Genomic DNA, 18074 nt, shown 5'->3' on the forward strand with positions numbered 1-18074 from the left:
AACTCTAGCATTTTTGCTAGTTTCCCACATATTTCATTATTTTAGTATTTTTTGAATGGATTTCTGATCCATATTGACTGAAAAACATGTGAGCAAAGTAGGTCAAAATCCTTGCTGAAATATTGTCAGGGCAAAACACATAAGGTATTGAATTCTAATAAAATTCACAATGTGTTTTTAACCATATTTGATAGAGTGGGGATTTTTTTCATAACTGACCCATAGGGATGTCAGTGATGCTCTATGCCTGCCATGGAAGTCAGGCACCAGATACCTGACAACAGTGTTCTGACTCTCCGGCACAAGTATCTCATTAATGTTTCCCCTTAGTTTGGAATAAATCTGGTTTTAAAAATCTGGCTGTGGTATGAAAATTATCCTATTTGGTACTTGATGTTGAAAGAACATAATCAAGCCTGCCAATTCACACTACAGTGAAAAAATAGAGATTATTTGAGGTACAAAACAATGGAGATAAAACTATGGTTCCTATGTTGATGTTTCCCTGACTTTTGACCTCAACAATGGGTGACGCCCTGTAGGAAATGCCAGTACAATATTACAGTCCTAATCAAATGCTGATGTTTTACTTTGAGAGAATTTTTATATTATTATTTAATTTTTAAAAATCCAGATAGAGGAAATTGCTCAAGGAAGGCAATGATTTTAATAATGTAGGGCATATCTATTTGTACTTCAGTATGACGGAGTGACCAACACAACAAAAAAATCATGTTATAGATACTCTACTGACTGAAGATGCTACAATAGCATTGTAGTGCTGCTTCCTTGTCTGGAGGTGTGCTGCTGTACAGAGAGATCTCAAACCCAAGTCTTTAAAGCTCAAGAGACATACTTTCAATTAAAACAATCCTTGGCTTGAGAGGGCATTAAGCCACCTGAGGATCTCTGAGAATTTACACCCAAGTGACCTATCCAAAGTCACAAAGGAAAGCAGAGGCAAAGCAAAGGCCTCTCACATCACTGTTTTGTGCTCCAAGTAGCACTCACTCTCTTGTTCAGTAATAAGATAATTTCCACTCAGGAGTTCATTCCTAGCATCATGAAGGACTTGACAAGTAAGTTGTTTGATGGGAACAAACAATCCTAAAATAAAGATCAGAAATAAGCAAAAATGCAGACCATAAGGGTAAATGTAAATTCATTTGTAAGATCAGTAATCTTAGTGAAAAATCATGGGTTGTTACAGTTTTCTCAGCTGCTCTTTTTTGAACCTTTTAATTTGTAGTATCATCACACAGAAGAGAGAAGTAATCATTGCCCTTGCTATTCATTATAATTTTTGCCTCTACCTTTTCTGCCAAAAAAGAAAGAAATGAAGAAGTTGTGTCTCATAGGTATGATCTGAGCCTGGTTTCAGACTGCAGACCCTCATTCTCATTCTGCCTTTCTCTGCTTACAAGTTCTCTGTCTGGTATTGTCTTCTCATAAATGTGCTTACACACCAACAAAATCACCTCTCACTTTACATTTAGAGAAGCTAAACAAGTAAATCTTGCTAAGACTCTTACTGTAAGGCACTTTCTCCAGTCCTTGAATAATTTTTGTAGCTCTCTCATAAATGTCATCTACAAATTTTGCCAGAAGCAGTTCTGTATTAGACCTTAGATTGTTAGAATGCTGCAGAACATTTTATCTGTCATCCACCTGTTAGGAACATTTGTTCAATGACCAGCATCCATCTCTATTCAAGATTGCTTCAGATATTCCCTCCACTAATCCTTTGCTCATTTATCATCACTTTGTTCATATTACCGTAGAATCATTTAGCTTGGAAGAGATCTCTGGGGATACCTAATCTAACCTGTACTCAAAACAAGGCCAGCTTTAAAGTTAGAGCCAGCTATTGTGCAGTGCTGCTCTCAAGAGTGTGTTGTGCTAAGTCTAACGCATTGTGGTCTACTCCATTTTACCTTCACCAACCAAACAATGATTAAGTGAGAATGTGGACTCTGAAGTTACTTCCATATCTGGTTTTCTGTGTTTCTAATAACCTGAAAGTTGTTTGACAAAACTCATTCTGCATCATCTAATGGACTGACATGTATTGTATTTCCCACTAACTGAACCTCATAGCAAGAAGTAAACAGGAAACTATTTGGTGGGAAAATTTGCACTCATTTAGAAACAAAGGAGTTTTTGCTCTGCATCACACTTCTCTTGTTTCCCTCCCTTTTCCATGCTAATTGTGATTTTTTTCTATTAGTTTCTCAGCATTTCCTTCCCCTTGTAACTCTTAAACTTCTTACTGTTTGTATTTCATCAGTGCTCTCTTTGGAGATCTCAGGAGTGAGTTTACATAAACTGACTAGTGTTCACAATGCACAGTCTATGCTATGCATTAGCTCTAGAGCCACAGGTGTTTTAACTATATCTGTATAACAGATATATATGTATAACACATACGGGTATATACTGCACTTTCTGTTTTCAAGAAATTACATTTTGTTTTGGAGGGAAACCAGTGCAGAATCATCTTCATGATCAGAGTCCAAGCAATGTCACAAAGTAAGACGTGCCGATGAAAATGTTTGCTCCATGCACCTGGGTGTATTAATTTTTGTGCCCATAAACACTGTTTTCAGACTTCAGGTTTTTTTATGAATGTGTGTAAACTGAACTTTAGTTTAATAGATCAGATGACCACTACTGTTGTGAGGGATACTCCAAAAGGGTGGAAATGAGTGGGAGCCCTGCAGAGCTACACCTGAGCAAAAACTCAACACATGGCTCTTCATCTAGAAATAGCCTGTATGATCTGATTTAGAACAGCTACAGTGAGCAAATGTCAAATGTTCCTTCCACTACAAAGTGGAAGGAAAGGCATCAGAGATGTACGAAGGAACTGAAATTCTGCAGGGACTCTGCCTGAAGCCTTTGGTTTATGCCTGCACCAACAAATTCCATGGGACTAGGCCCTGTTCTCTGGCCAGACCAAGTGGCACAGCATTACTCACCTCTCCTCAACTCCCTTCTTTCCATCTGGGAGCAGTCTGGTATTATCACTACTGCCTGTTGGGCACAGAAGCAGTTCCCTAGTCCTACATTTCTGTCTGACTAAAACATTAATTAGCAAGAATTATGTGGTCCCCCTTATTGGATACCAAGACAAGAAGTTACCCTGATCCTTATGATCTTTACTCTCTGCCTTTAGAACTGGAAATGCCATCCTTTCCATCCCAGAGATTTGTGATCCAGCTGAGGTATGAACTTCTGTGGCCATTTGGTTCTTCATAAATCTTCACTTAGGAGAATGTCCTTTATGGAATGTGTATGAAGGACCCATGAATGTATTAAGTGGCTTAATTTATACAAGTACACATGGAACCTATGCATCCTATAAAAGGCTTATTTTGCCCTTTCTACTTCTGTTTCTAGTCTGCAATAAAGCAGATTGATTCTTTTTCACATCCCCTTTTCTAAAAGGCCACTTCCTTTTGCAATCCTCCCCACCTTCTTTCATTCCTATGATCAGTGAGAAAAAATCCCAGATAATTGCCCAACTATCAAGTTAGGCAATTGTAAGCATCATTCTCTTCAATAATAATCTTAAATTACATTAAGAGTACTCAGAGAAAAGGATGAAAGTAGATGAGTTTGGAGCAGAGAGGCCAAGAAGATGAAAAGTTGGAGCTGTTCTTTGATGACCATTGCAGTTCCAGCTTTCTTTCCAACCACTATTGCAAATTTTAAGTGCTAGGTCTGATCTGTGCTATTCAGTTGATTCAGGGAATATAGAAAAGATTGAGTAAATTCTCATAAGCTGTTGGTTCTGACAGTAAAAAACTTGTTTAACATCCCAAAACTTTCCAGCAGTTAGTAGAGATTAGTCAGATGCCAACTTATGTTTTTAACTTTGCGATAGGGTCCAAAATGTTCTTACAGTCTTTTGAATACCTGTGGTAAGGACAAAAGCTTGTCATCATGGTACACCAGTGGATGCAGCTGATAGATTCTGTGCTTTGTAATGATCAGAAAAAAGCTGTAATTATACAGCTAAAGGGAAAAATACTTGCTCAGAAGTGGTAGGCTTTCTCCTTGTGCTTGTACAGCAGAGTTTCTATTAGTACAGCACTGTTCATTTGTTACCTCTAAAAGCAAGAGCAAGCAAGTTTAGACTTGAATTTCTTTCATTTTATATAGGCCAGAGGCATAGTATTACTGGAAGCTTTCTTAGTGCTAGATGTGCCACAAGGATGTGAGGCATGAGAAAGGGTGTGTTTTGGAAGACTGTAGCTGAGCTGGGTAAGGGCCACCGGCCAGCTTCCTTTTCACACCAAAAGTGCAGCTGGCTTGTCATACAGACCTAAGGCCAGCTACAGACTCAAGCTGCTAATAATATGTTATTTTTCTCCTTCAGGCCCCTTTACAGCTTTAATTAAATTGTACTTGCATTTGCAAAGTTTCACTTCCCGGCATGTGTAGTTTTGTCTGTTCAAATGCTTTTATGCCAGTAGAAAAATTACAGATCTGCCTTTCTACACTTGTTAAGGCATGGGCCCAAATCTCATCTCAGGCAACTCTCTTGGAGTTTGCTCAGCCACAGAAATCTTCAACACAGAAATGGTTTGCCCAGCAGAAAAAGATGCAAAGGACAAAAGTGTGGGGAAAGGAGACTAAGGTTTCAATAATTTCTCTTTCAGTCCAGGTTCACAAAAGAAAGGAATAACAGACCATAAGCAATAGGATGAATGGACCATCTATTGTAATACTGTTAAGTCTCCGTGCAACCACAGTCTACCCCACAGAGCTTCTAAAAACTTTGACCTCTGTCAAAATATCTTTATCTCTTACATAAAAGATGCTGAGTTTCCACTTACATGATCATTCAAACCTTGGTCGCAGAGTAAAGTGACCAAATTGCTTACCGTTGGATGCACATAGAGCACAATTGGATTGCAATGAATTTCAGGAACTGGCAACCAGAGTGTATTTGAGGTGAGTGACCTAGAAACAAACTTGTTATCTCATTACTGTAAGCCATCCAGTATGATTTACTTAGTGGGACAATTTGTAGCCCATCCTGCTTTCAGAAACTGTCAAGTTCTAAATAGTTTTTGACAATGACCTGTGAAATGTTTAGCTGACATTTCAAATGAGGAACATGACTAAAGTAACAGAGAAAGCTTTAATTATATGGGATTATTCTTAACATGTACTAAATTTTCCATAACCTCAGACTTTAGGACTCAGCATTTCTGATTTCAGTAGTTTGCAGTCAGATAATATGATGTCTGTGAGCAGGAGGGATAAATTTAGGTCTGAAATGAATGACATACATTGTAATGAGGTGCAGGCAAGGTAAGGGATCATCAGCAATGAGTTATTTAGATGGAGATGAACTGAAGTTTATCCAGGAAAGATGAGGCAAAACAGTGTGTTTGAGGATAGATATTCCCGTCACTTAAGGAAATCACAAACAGGTGTCTAATCCAGATAATGTTGAAAATGGCTGGTAAGCCATTTTCAAAAGATCATTGTGTAAGTGGCAAGGATATGGCACAACTAAACGTGGAATTAAGGAACCTGGCAGCTCCATGTTAAAAGAAGACATGGCAAAGGAAGATATTTACTTTACAGGTCTGTAAGAATATTTTAATAGAAGAACTATGCAAATATGCCTCTAAATAGGATTAATTATTTAAAATTTTTGTTTGGTTTTTCTCTGGGCCCCCCCCAAAAAGGGCTATTGAGAATCAAATGGCTGGTGCTCCTAAGAGACAGGCAAATCAGTTTTGATAATGAGATAACTGTTGTCTTCTTGAGTACTGAAGAAAGGGAAGAAAGAAAGAGCTAATTTTTAATAATTTTTTGGAATAGATTTCATGTTCACTTATTTTTTCTACCTGTGTTTGGAATGATTATCAATTGTCTTAATACTCATAAATTTCAGTTCTTTTAGCTCAGTGTTATGGGCATTATGCATGTATCATATTATGTGACATTACTAATCTGGTCAAGAATCTACATTGTCCCCTACCAGATGAATTTTCAAATAGTATGGAGGCAATCATTATTAATAAATGTGAGACAAAAGGTCATGTCAAAAATGTCATTCTTCAGAGAATTAATAATTTGAGAACTTCTGTAAAGACTGCTGTCTCAGTTGAGTAACAAAGCTGAAAACTGAGCAGCCAACCTCCCCCTTCCTTCTGTGCTGGGTGGTGTCATTAGCTGACTTTCAGGACTGACACAGAAAGTGAAGAACCACCTATCTACTATCAGGAGGTTTTCCCTGCAAGAGCTCATGCAGAAAGCACTCCGGGTGACTATTAGATGATTCACCGGTTATCGCTGTCTGAGTCACGCATCCCACTGAGTGGGTGAGGCTATGAACTTCTTTGTCTTCTGACATGCTGATTTGCCACAATGAAAATTTACTGTGTGGCACCCAGAGTTGTCACAAATCTGTGTGAGGAAGGGATGTGGCAGAAGCTCTGAGGAACAAAGTTCATAATGGATGTTCTACTGTTTAAAGGCAGAGACCTGGAGGTGAATCTGTGCCTTGTGGAAGCTGACTGGCCATTTGCCTGCAAGGCTCAGTGCCTGTGGCACACTTGGCTGCGGTGGTGGCAGTGAGTAAGGAGCCTGGTACAGGTGTGACTCTGAGAACAACTGATGGAGAGCTTCTAACAGCTAAGCACAACACTAGCAAGTTTTATTCTCAAAAAAGGAAGTTGAGTTGCCTCTGTTTATCCTGAAAATGGGGGCGGGGGGAGGGGGGAGGAGGGGGATTTTGCGATATAATGTGTGGGCCACAGGAGGACTTCTGAGACATAAAATTGAATATAAGGAGCAACAACAGGTATTAGCCCAATGGCAGAGACAGGGAAGTATTTATTATCCAAACTAGCCTGCAGTGCTCAGTTTCTTGACCTGTGCCATTAGACGCTTGTCAGAGTGGAAGAAAAGCTTGCTGAACAGCCTGTAGAGTTCAGGAATGGTGTAATGATCGGAGAGGCGAGGTAGACATGTTAATACTATGTTAGAAATTCTGGAGAAACAGCAGGCTTTACTGTGTATGCTCTTCTCCTGGTCACATTTGGGCTGACCCAAAGCTGCCACCTGACAACCATCAAGAGCTCCTTTCAGGAGTAGGAAATGCACTTCCTATAGATGTGATGTCAGGAAGAGCAACACTGTTCCAGACATTAACTCCTGCAAATATGTGCTGGCAGAAGAACCAGAGCTGGAAAATTTTGCCTCACATGAATTTGCACTGTAGTCACTTACTAAAACTGGGGGAAAAAAACCAAACTGCAGCATATATCATGAACAATGGGCCAACAGCATCCTTCACCTGCAGTTGCTGTCTGGGAGGGGAAGTGAGATTTTCCATGAAGACGTTATAAATTTCCTTTTTGTTGGTTTTTTTTTTCTGAGCTTGGGGTTTTTGGGGAGAGTGGCTGGGGGGAATGGGGTGAGTATAGTGCTGTTTGTAAGTTTTGCTAAAATAAACATTTGAAATTTATATCAAACTTATCAGCCATATTTTGTGGCTCCACTGAGGTCTTCAGAGTCACAGTATCTGTCACCTTTTAGCTAAACTAAGTCTTCTGCCACTAAGGTTTCATCTTCTCTAAACTTGAAGAATGCAACAAGATATGTAGGTTTGTTTGCATCTGTTTGTAACTATTTTGATGGTTTCTATGTGGTAACAATTTGAAATATTGTTGCTCTTCTCCATATAATTTGCCTGTAATATAGCAGCTAAATATATCCTTTCTCAACAACATAATGAAAAGTTGCAACTACTGCAAAAGTTGTCAGTCTGTGGAAGAGTTCTGGGATGATTATCCTGCCTCACAGAGCATTTTACATGCAGCCTATGTTTTATTATTTTTGTGAGAGGCCAGGTGGCTAGGGAGAGGTAATGGCTTGTATTAAGTGACTGATGTGCTAGGGAAAATGACACATTTCCAGGCACGTACATCCTTAACTTTCAATGTGACTAATGAGTACTAGATATAACACCAAAAAAATGAATGACGAAACATTGAAGGTTGAAAGCAAGGAGTTTTAAACTTGACCTTTTTTTTTGTCTTTATTCTAGAAATTTGCTGTAATTACCTGGTTGGGATGATACTGCATGCACAGAGCCAAAAGTTGATTAATGTTAATTTCAGAGCAAACAGAGACAGGAAAGGCCAATGTGCTCCATAGTTAAAAATACATTTTCACTGAGGGACATGACATCTGTGGATTTACAACCCCAAAATTATTTGTGAATAATGATTAGCTGCCCTCATATAATTAACTTGCTTCAGCAGTGACTGGTTATCCTTAAAGGCACCACTTGGTGTTGACTTTCAGACCAGAAAAGCTAATCTAAAACCATCTATAGATCCAGATGAATCTTCGTTCCTCTTAGGACATAGGACTGGAATTGTGCAATAAAGCAAGGGTATTTTCAAATAACCATCACAGAGATGCAAACACCTATTTTTGTCTCCCCCAAAATTAAGTTTTATTAGAGACATTTGGATTTTTCTTTTGACAAATTGTCTCCCCATTTATTTTATGCTTTGTCTATACTTATTGCTCTGTGGGGTATCATCTTATACACAGAATACCACCAGACATGAGACAGAGCTAAAAGCTGACATGGACTGCTTCAGACATCTGGTCTGATCTCCATAATCTGGGGTTTGTGATTATGCTAATGTATTCTGTACCACCTTCAGATTTTGCTGTAGAGCTACAGCACATCCCTTAGTCTGAGCTTTTCATATGAGGGATAACCCACCATGCCCTTCATTAAGATTTTTCCAAACCCTTCCATCTCCTCAAGGTGGTATGTATAATAAAATCAACTCCAGACTCCCTTTGGTTAAATCAAATGCATGGGAGGAAAGTGTAGTCACTTGGGATAAGAAGTATCTTCTGCTACATAGACATGAGAAACATCTAGCCTAAGGTAGTTTTCTCCAGCCCTCATGCAGTCAATGAAGAAAGATGACTCATTCAGAAGACTCATCTAACTTGTCTTAGACCCCTCTCTCAGAGTGGGATGAATCATTCTCTGGAGACACCTATCTGCCTCCATGGATTGCACCTCTATTTTGGACTAGGCACCTAGTTCTTTGGTGGCTGGAATTAGATGAGGTGACTCTCACCATCACTATTATGCAGAACATTTGCTCCCTTCTCTAGTTTCACCTTTTTTTTTTTTTTTAATAGGTGTACCAAAACTGAATAGAATTTGTAAATGTCTCTCTAGTGCTATAAAACCCTGTTAAAACTGTGTCCCCACTTCTGCATCACTTTCCCTAGCTTATATACCCAAAGACAAAATTAGGTCCTTTAGGTACCATATTGTGTGAAAAGCTCACATTCTGCTAAACACTGGCCAAGATTACTGGCTCCATGTTTCAGTCATAAGTCTCAAAAAATGTTGATGTGTTATATATTCTCCATTTACATTGAGGACTAAGCATGCAAAAATAAAAAAGCCTGCACTTTTGAAGATGAAAGAGAAGCAGTGTGACCTTTAAAGAAAAATAATATTATTTACCTTCACCTTCTGTATAAAATACACCAAGCATCTTATCAATTTCTTTATCTAATATAAAAGTCTACCACAGGTTTGAATATGCTTTTGAAATACATCTGATGCAACAATTCCTAATGCTCAATCAAGAAACATGTGAGGAAGAGAAGTTTTTTTCTTCCCACTTTCAGGTAGTAAAGGACAGGTCTGGTGGTTTGAAACAGTCTCAGAATTAGAGCTCATCCACAGTATTATTTTACAACATCTCGTCCTTGCTGTTTGGAAAAAAAAATTTCCTGTCCCTGTTGTAGTCAAGTGCAAAACAACACATACAAGATGGCAAAGGTATGAATGGCCAAGTAGATTCAGCAGGAGCAAGAATCAAACATGGTAGAGAATACAAAGAAAGTAGGTAAAAAGTAGGTTTAACTAAGAAAATTCTAGTAAGCACTCATTAAACATGTTAGAACTGAGCAAAATTAATATCTGACTTTTAATGTTCATCTGCCATTTGTGTAACTTGAAATAATTACTCTTTCCTGGTTGGGTAAGGTTTATAGCATTAGAATGAATACTGAATGTAAATTTCTCTAATGTGGAGACTAATTCCCTTGTTTACTGAAAAATACTGATATCCAGCTAGTCCCAAAAAACATATGTAACACTAAAACCTGATTTCAGTTGTAATCTGAAAGCACACCTAAAAATTCTCTGCAGTGAGTGTCTATATGAAATTGGTGAAGTTGCTGCATCTGTTTTCATTTTGAAGCCAATGTTGTCTATACCTTAATCACTTAAAGACAAAGAACACTCATTATGGCCTGTTTACAAATGTTTTATTTGCAGAGAAATGGCTCCAGTTGTCAAGGAAAATAAAAAAATCCGTGGCATTTTTTTGCAAGGGTCTCAACTGGGCAGCTGGGTTAAGGAAGACAGAGTTACTTGCCTTCAGAAAGTCAAAATTTTATCCTGCTCTCAAACCTGTGTTCCTCTGAGGAAGGAATTTGCATGTTTGCATCTGCTCTGTTCACCATCAGCCTTGTAGTCTTTCGGTGCACTCAGACTTGAGGATAGTCCTTGGACACTCATGGTGTCAGGGAAATTGATGGAGAAAGGAAGCCAATGGAGGTGGAAATCAAATGACAAACCTCTGCCTATCAAAAATCTTCAGGGGAAGACCTTTGCCTAGGATTGAGGTCCTGCTATCTGACCCTCCTCAGCCGTGAAATTAGCTTTAGCATGTGTACTTTTGCTTCTTATTTTTTTTAACTGCTCGCTCCAGGAAGAACAGAGTCAGTATTTTAGATTGAGAACACTAGGCTCTTTCTTCCACTTCTGTTTTTCCTACTGTCAGATGTCAGCCCTTGCAGCTGAAGTCACCTGGTTAATCATTCCTGCCTGGCCAAATGCTACCCGCTCTGCTCGACCTGTTGGGGTGCAGGACATATAGCAGAGAAATCAATTGATTGAAGCACCTGTGATGTATATCAGAGAAGCGATCAAAGCAAAAGCTGCTATTTCTAAAGATATATTGCTGTTTGATTTTTCAATGAGTTGTTTCCCCTGGTTTAGCATTTTCAAGTGCAGTACCCATATCCTGTGGTTTGGTTTGTGCTGTTGGCTTTGGCTGATTTTTTATGGTACAGTCGCTTCATTTTTCCTGCAGCTGCTCCTTAAAGTCAATCTCCAGGCACGTGACTGAAACCCCCTCTCCAGCCTGTGTGCTAAAAAACAAAGTCCAAACAGCACATGGGGTTTGTGTTGGCTGCAGCTAGCTGTCAGTAAGCGTACAGGACCTGGGCATCTGTGTGTCAGGCCCACACTGCACTCAGTGTGCAGAAATGATCTGGCTAGTGATACTTCTTTTCCTTATCTTAGGATATCTTTCAGAGAACGTAACACTGAAAGACAAAAAGTGCCCGAAGCAATTTGCAGCACAGCGAGTCTGAATTTTTTGGCTTCATATACCAAGGAAAAATCTGTGTGAATTGCCCTCTGTGGAGGGGCTGTTAACTCTGATGGCTCCTGCCCCAGCACCCAGGCAAGGAGGATGCAGTCCAGCACCCTTCCAATAGTGCTGCACTGGGCGTTTCCTCCTGCCCTGTGACCCTACGCTCCCGGCACAGCTGCCTGGGGGACACTGATCTGCCATCCATGCTGTGGGGCAAGACCACCCACAGCAAGAGCCTGGGAAAGTAGCCAGGACTATTACTCATGGCCTGTATAATAGCTAAGCATGTGGAGGGCCTTGCAACCCCTTTACACCAAGTGTCACACTCTACTCCCCAGCACTCTCCTGTGCCACACCAGCATCTTCTTTGCTTCCCTCTTCTGAGCTGGTAATTTTGTCATTCATCCTGCAGGTTCCTAAGGGAAATAGATTATTGTAAACCAAAATTTGCCTCATGCTAATGAATGGCACATATTTTGCACCCTATAGGTGCATATTGTCCTCTACTGACTGTGAAGAAAACTCATTTTGTTTTAGATACTTACAACTGGCCAGGTGAGTTCTATCTGGTTAGGTTACCAGGAATTTTCCCCTGCAAATGTTTCTGTGATGGTTTCACTGCCCAGGCTATGCTTTCAGAGGTTGCTAAGACACTGAGGTGAAAATTTGCAGTTCTTACGGAAAACTCTCTAAGTAAGACAAAGATGCTCATTTATATCCAAACCCTAAATACTTAGCTCAAATCTCCAGCTGTGGTCTGGTGGTGTTTTAAAAGTTCACTCTTATTTTCCAAAAACCTGATGCTGGCCTGTTACAATCAGCACTGGTGGCTCAGAGGAGGCAGTTTAAAAACACCTTCACACTTCTGGACCAGAGGTACATTTCTAGGCTGTGAAAGGAGCCAAGGGCTACAACACAGAAGCACTTGTAGGGCCTGGAAGACTGCACAGTGAAATTATGGAGATAAGAGGTGGTAGCCAACTGGCAATATAAACAATTCTCTAACTCTGATCCTAACTAATGAGTAGACAAATGCATTAACTCCTGGATGAACAGGGTATCATGCTGGGAAATGCTGATAGCTGGAGGGAGCTGAGACTCACACCTCATTAGACAGCACAGATTCTCTAATTTACAGTACCCTTGAATAGATGTGACTGTAAGCTGCCTTTCTTCCAGTCTGTCAAGTCCACAACATGCACTTAAATGTTTGTGTATAATTACTCTTGGTTTTCTTGAGTTGAAGCCAGGCTAAATAGACTTGTTTCTGAGAAAAGTTGCTCACAGTCCTGCTTGCAGGCTGCTTATGACTCGGATTGTTTGGCACTATAGGAAACAGGACTTGTCATGTGTTACATCTGAAGTGTTCATGGAGTTTCTTGACTGAGACTGAGAGGATTTTCATGTGAAGAGGGGAATCATCTGGGCATGCAGGAGTATGTGTGCAAATGAGGGTTTCTGTGTTCACGGGCACGTGTACACAAGACGCCTTGTGTAATTCTTCCCAGAACTCTGCTGCTCATCTGCTCTGCACAGACATGGCTGCACAGAGGGCTTTTATTGTGCTTTATAAATGCGCGCCCTTGTTGTCCTATCCCCTTGTTGTCCTATTGGTTCGGTTTCCAGGAATAGGATGGATAACAAACCGCCTATTCTCTCTTTATCTCCTTTTCCCTGCTTCTTGGATCTCTTGAGGTCTTTTTCTCCTCTTCAGTTTTCCAAAGAATCTAAAGAATTTTTGTGGTTCTCTCTGTAATGATACCATGTCTAGTGTGCCTGGCAAACCACAAGATATAATATGCACATACAACTGGAGTATTTGCTATAACATCACAAAAAGATTTAGTGACATTTAACTAAATTAAAGCCATTTTCCCCAAGATGATGTCCTATGTCAACAACTTCTTCAGCTGAAATATCTATGATCTGGCCAAGCCAAGAGCTATCCCAAGGCTACCTGCTATGTTGTAACCTACACATAATCATCATGTTTCTTGCTGACTTCCCAACAATCTGATGACCAACCAGTTAACAACTATTCCAAAATAAATGTATAAATAGCATCAGTTTGGGCTTATGATGTTTTTTCCCCATACAATTAATATTGTTAGCTGAGAACTACAGATCCTGTGCTTGAAAAACAGAATGGCATTGGAAGTTTCCATTAAATAATTGGTCTTTACCAGTTCTTTATGTCACTTCTCCCTCAGTGAAAATACTCATCAATTACAGGGTCCATGAGCCTATATCCTAGTGCCTGTTCATGGTTCAGCTCTGCAATAAGCCCTGTTTAAGCACCTGTGGCACCACCAGAATCTCATGTCTAAACAACTTATGATTCTTTGGAACAGGAGCAGTAAAGAATGGACAACCTGTGAACTTGGTTCCAGGACACTGTGATGTACTTGAGCACTGCAAAGGTATGCAACCAAGTTCACAGATTCTCAAAGCCTGGATGTGTTACTTCAGTTCTCCCTGGGGCTGCTATCTCACACACCAACACAGAAAGCACGTGTCTGATGAGTCAGAGGAATTTTCTTGCACAGAAGGAACTTGAATCCAGCTCTTTTGTGTCCCAGGGTGGTGCCTTAGCAACAGCAGCTTACTTTCCCTTTCTCTTTTTGCTTAACAGGTTTTAACATGCTTCTGGTTGTCCAAAAAGTCAGTTGTGCCTATATAGTCCTTTCCCCCTCACCAATTTGTCAGTGTTCTGCCTTGTAACCAGCCCTGCCTCAACAGATGATCTTAGAATAAGGTATGACATACAAATCTCCTTGTTAGAAGGGAGAAAATTGTGGAGAGAAAAAAAAAAGACAAAAAAAAAGAGAAAGCTATGATTATCTAAGTATCTCATTTTAGCTTTGATACGATAGTACATGCATGCAATCATCTAAATTACAATTTATTCATGCATTACAGTTGAATTATATTAATCAGGAAGCAGCATATTTTTAAGCAGAGCCTTGTAATGCAGCTTCATAGATATTTTTCTTTTGTGCTATTTAAGTGGTCTTGTGTAAGTCTTGCAGAGGAGTTCACTTTGCTCTTGTTGCAGTTCAGATAAGTTTAACAAAGAGAAAAATAACTCTCCTTTGTGTTTCAATGGATGAAAATGAACTCCTAATTTCTGGCAAAGCTAAAAAGATTGTCAAACTTTCAAGAATCAAAGGAAATGAATGGAAATGGTAGGAGGAATTTAATTTTAAGCTGGTTGAAAATAGGACTCTTTAGGAAGTTGATAGAATTTTGTAGCCTCAGAAAGCCTATTTAAAACAAGTACAAAAGTGCTACCAGCCCCCTTAAAGTTTATTTCAGTATGAAAATCTTTCTAGTAAATAGATATACCGAAGTACTGAAATTTAGGAAGATATATATATATAATTCTATATAAATTGCAGATAACCTCTAAAATGGGATCTCCTCTCCTGAACTTCTAAGACACTTGTAGGATATCCCTGAAAGGTTCTATGTCCTGTTCTGCTTTGTGCTTAGCTTGTCTGAATGCTTGTTATCCGTCCAGTAATGCATATTTAGTGAAATTTATGGGATACCCCTGCTGAGATAACAGAGAAAAAGTAACAATTGCTGGGAGATTTCCAGGTAGTTACCAATAACAAAGGGATGTGAAGAATATTGTCAACTCCTCCAAGCGTCTTCTGATGTGAATTCTGATGTCCCAAACTTAGGCTGACTCTCCTGGTGGAAAAAAGCCTTCTAGAATAAATGCTCTAGCCAGCCACTGACCAAGTTCTCCCATTTCTGGATAAGAGTCCTTGCCTAGCTATGCCCAGAATTTCTCCACAAGTCAGTGTCAATCTTCCTGTAGTTTTTTAAAATACATTTGTAGTATCACTTGAAATAGTGTTTGTATTTGGAACTGAGAAGGTAAGAAAGAATGCTGAAAGGAAAACATACACCACCAGTAGTCAAACAAAGCTTTCCACTGAAAATTACAAGATTAACCATTAGAGAGAACTAAAGACTTCTACAAATTTTAATTTTTAATAGACATAATTTTACAGAATGGTAAGCATACTGTAGAACAATGAGAAGTTTAAAGGAAAAGAAAATTTTTACTGCCTGAATTGTGTATATAGCTTGCTGAACTAAAGCTATGGTAGAGAGACAATGTACAATGCTTGGGAGTGACTTCTTCCACAATTATAATGAAATAAAATAAATCAACCTCCTGAGAAAACAAAGTTTGTCCATTTCTTCCTCCAATGATTGGCCAGAGGCTGCAGGAAGTGTTTGGGCAGCAGCAAATTAGTGATAGCCACAGAGTTGTTATCTACACCATTGGAGGAAAGAGGGTCAGGGACTGATTCTGGACCCAAAGCCAAATGGTATGTGCTGGTCTACATCTGTATCAACCAGGGCCAGCCTTCTCCATAGCAAATGTGCCTTGGGGAGAACTAGCTGAAACTGTCCAAAACAAAGCCAGGGAAAGCAGACAGCTGCATAGCATGGCAAATGACTGACACTTTAAAAATATAGTATTACAAATATACCCAGAAAACAACCGGGGGTTTTTTTGTTTGTTTGTTTGTTTGTTTTTTTATTTTTTAATTTAGAGTTAGTGATGTTTCCAGAGCTGGTATCACCATCAGCCTCAGGTGGATCTTCTTAAACCTTAGAAGGAGTTGGAAATTTTGAAATGTATCTAGGAAATCAGTTTCCTTGCAATTTAGATCCAGACACTCAATCACTCAGGCATAAATGTACCATAAACATGGTAAAGAAATGCCTCTGTAGCCCAGGTTGCATTCCTCTCAATAGAACAGTCTATCTTTTCATCTGTGGATGAAGTTCTTTATGGCATGTGAACTCTGACAGAGTTCTCCATGTGTTTGCTCTTCCTTCATGAAGGGGGAATCCACAAGCTTTCCGAGAAGGCTGATGCTATAGCTGAACAGCCATAGTCACTTGGTAGAGAGTGCTGGTTCCTTCTCTAAAAACCTGTGCCAAAGGACATCTTTATATGCCCATTCCTCCATTCAGTGTGGAACAATGTATTTAAAACATACAGTGTTACAATAGTTAATTAGAGTTTATGGAATTTTCATAAAAAGCAAGAAATTATGATAAATACATGAATAATGACCTGGGAATGGATAAACTGTTTTATCATAAATGAATGTCAATGAAGTGTAATTTTCTGCTTTAGGAGTATTCCTGCACCTGCTAATATCCTTAATAAACATTAATTAAAAGGTTAATCTGTTGTAGAAATTGCTTTTCTCTGAAGCCACCTGAAATCAATTTGAACCCAATTACAAGCAGTTATCTATTGTTTATGTGGTTAAAGATTAGAGAATACATTTCTGCTTGGCAGGAGCCATAAGAGCGGGTTTTGAATGTCATGATCAGAGGTGATTCTGAATATTTGAATGCACTTTAATGAGCATAGAAAAACCATTAGAAAATGTAATCAGTCATATTTGATGATGACTTGACCTTGGAACTTTGATAACAAGGGATCTAATCATTTCTGTCTTAAGTACCAACAGGATTTGCTCTTGAAATCAATTGACCATTGCTTGCTTACTGAGAGGGTAATCTTCCTTGGCAAAAAAGTATAAATTGCAAAAACACACTAACTTATATAAGCAGGTTCAGAAATAACTATCCCTCACAGACTTGTGAAATATGAGACGCAGCTGAAAAGTGATCAAAGATAATACTCTTCAAAGACATTTGGAGACAAGCATCACTTAGTAATTCAGAAAGTTCTACTCTGCACATCTACTGAAAACTGAGCTGCAAACTCTCCTGCAACAGCAAGGGTGTGTGTGTTGCCTTATTTACATGGAAAAGTGTTTGAGGTTGATAAATGCATAAATTGCATCCATTTGCATCCCATGTTGATTGAAACTTGTTCTTCCTGCTGGACAGGAAGACCTGCATTTTCACACATAACACATCTGGGTACAGGAGCCAGTTGAAGAACTAAAGGACCGAGGTCTTACTGCCTTTTCCCACAAAGGACGGGAAGAAACTTGTGCCTCTCACTTTAAAGTTATGTCCATATTTCTCATCGTAGGTTTTCACAGAATTACTTACCCTTTAGGGACTTCACTGCCCTTTTCTGGCCTTGTGTAAGCACCTTCATATCCTTCCTGAATCGAGGGGCCCAGAACTGGACATGGTATTCATGACGTGTCCTCACCAGTGCTGAGTACAGGGGAAAAATCACTTCCAGAATAAGTGGGTGCTTGAGCTTGGCTGTAGTTTCACCCAGATAAGTAACCAAGCTGAAGCCAGTGTATCCACATGTTTAAGTACAGAAGTTGTGCCAAGTGACTTTGGATGCTGAAGATTTAGGCATCTCTTCCATCATCAATGGAGGGAGGGGCTGGGGAGAGGGAGAGAGAGAGAGAGTTGCAACTTGAGAAAACACTTCTCTTACCCAAAGATAGGCATTAAATAAAACTGGAAGTGATTTCCCTCTGGAAGGATTGAATTTTCTCTTCAACAAAAAGAATCTAGAGGAAAGAGCTTAGATTTGGCTGACTACGGGTGAGATTTTTAGCACTTAGATTCATATACATAGCAAATTCCAGCCTTTCTGTATTCACTGAATTCTGTATTTAGGACAATGATTTTTGAGAA

The sequence above is a fragment of the Taeniopygia guttata genome, chromosome 1 (assembly GCF_048771995.1).
Source record: "Taeniopygia guttata chromosome 1, bTaeGut7.mat, whole genome shotgun sequence".
NCBI classification, from domain to species: domain Eukaryota; kingdom Metazoa; phylum Chordata; class Aves; order Passeriformes; family Estrildidae; genus Taeniopygia; species Taeniopygia guttata.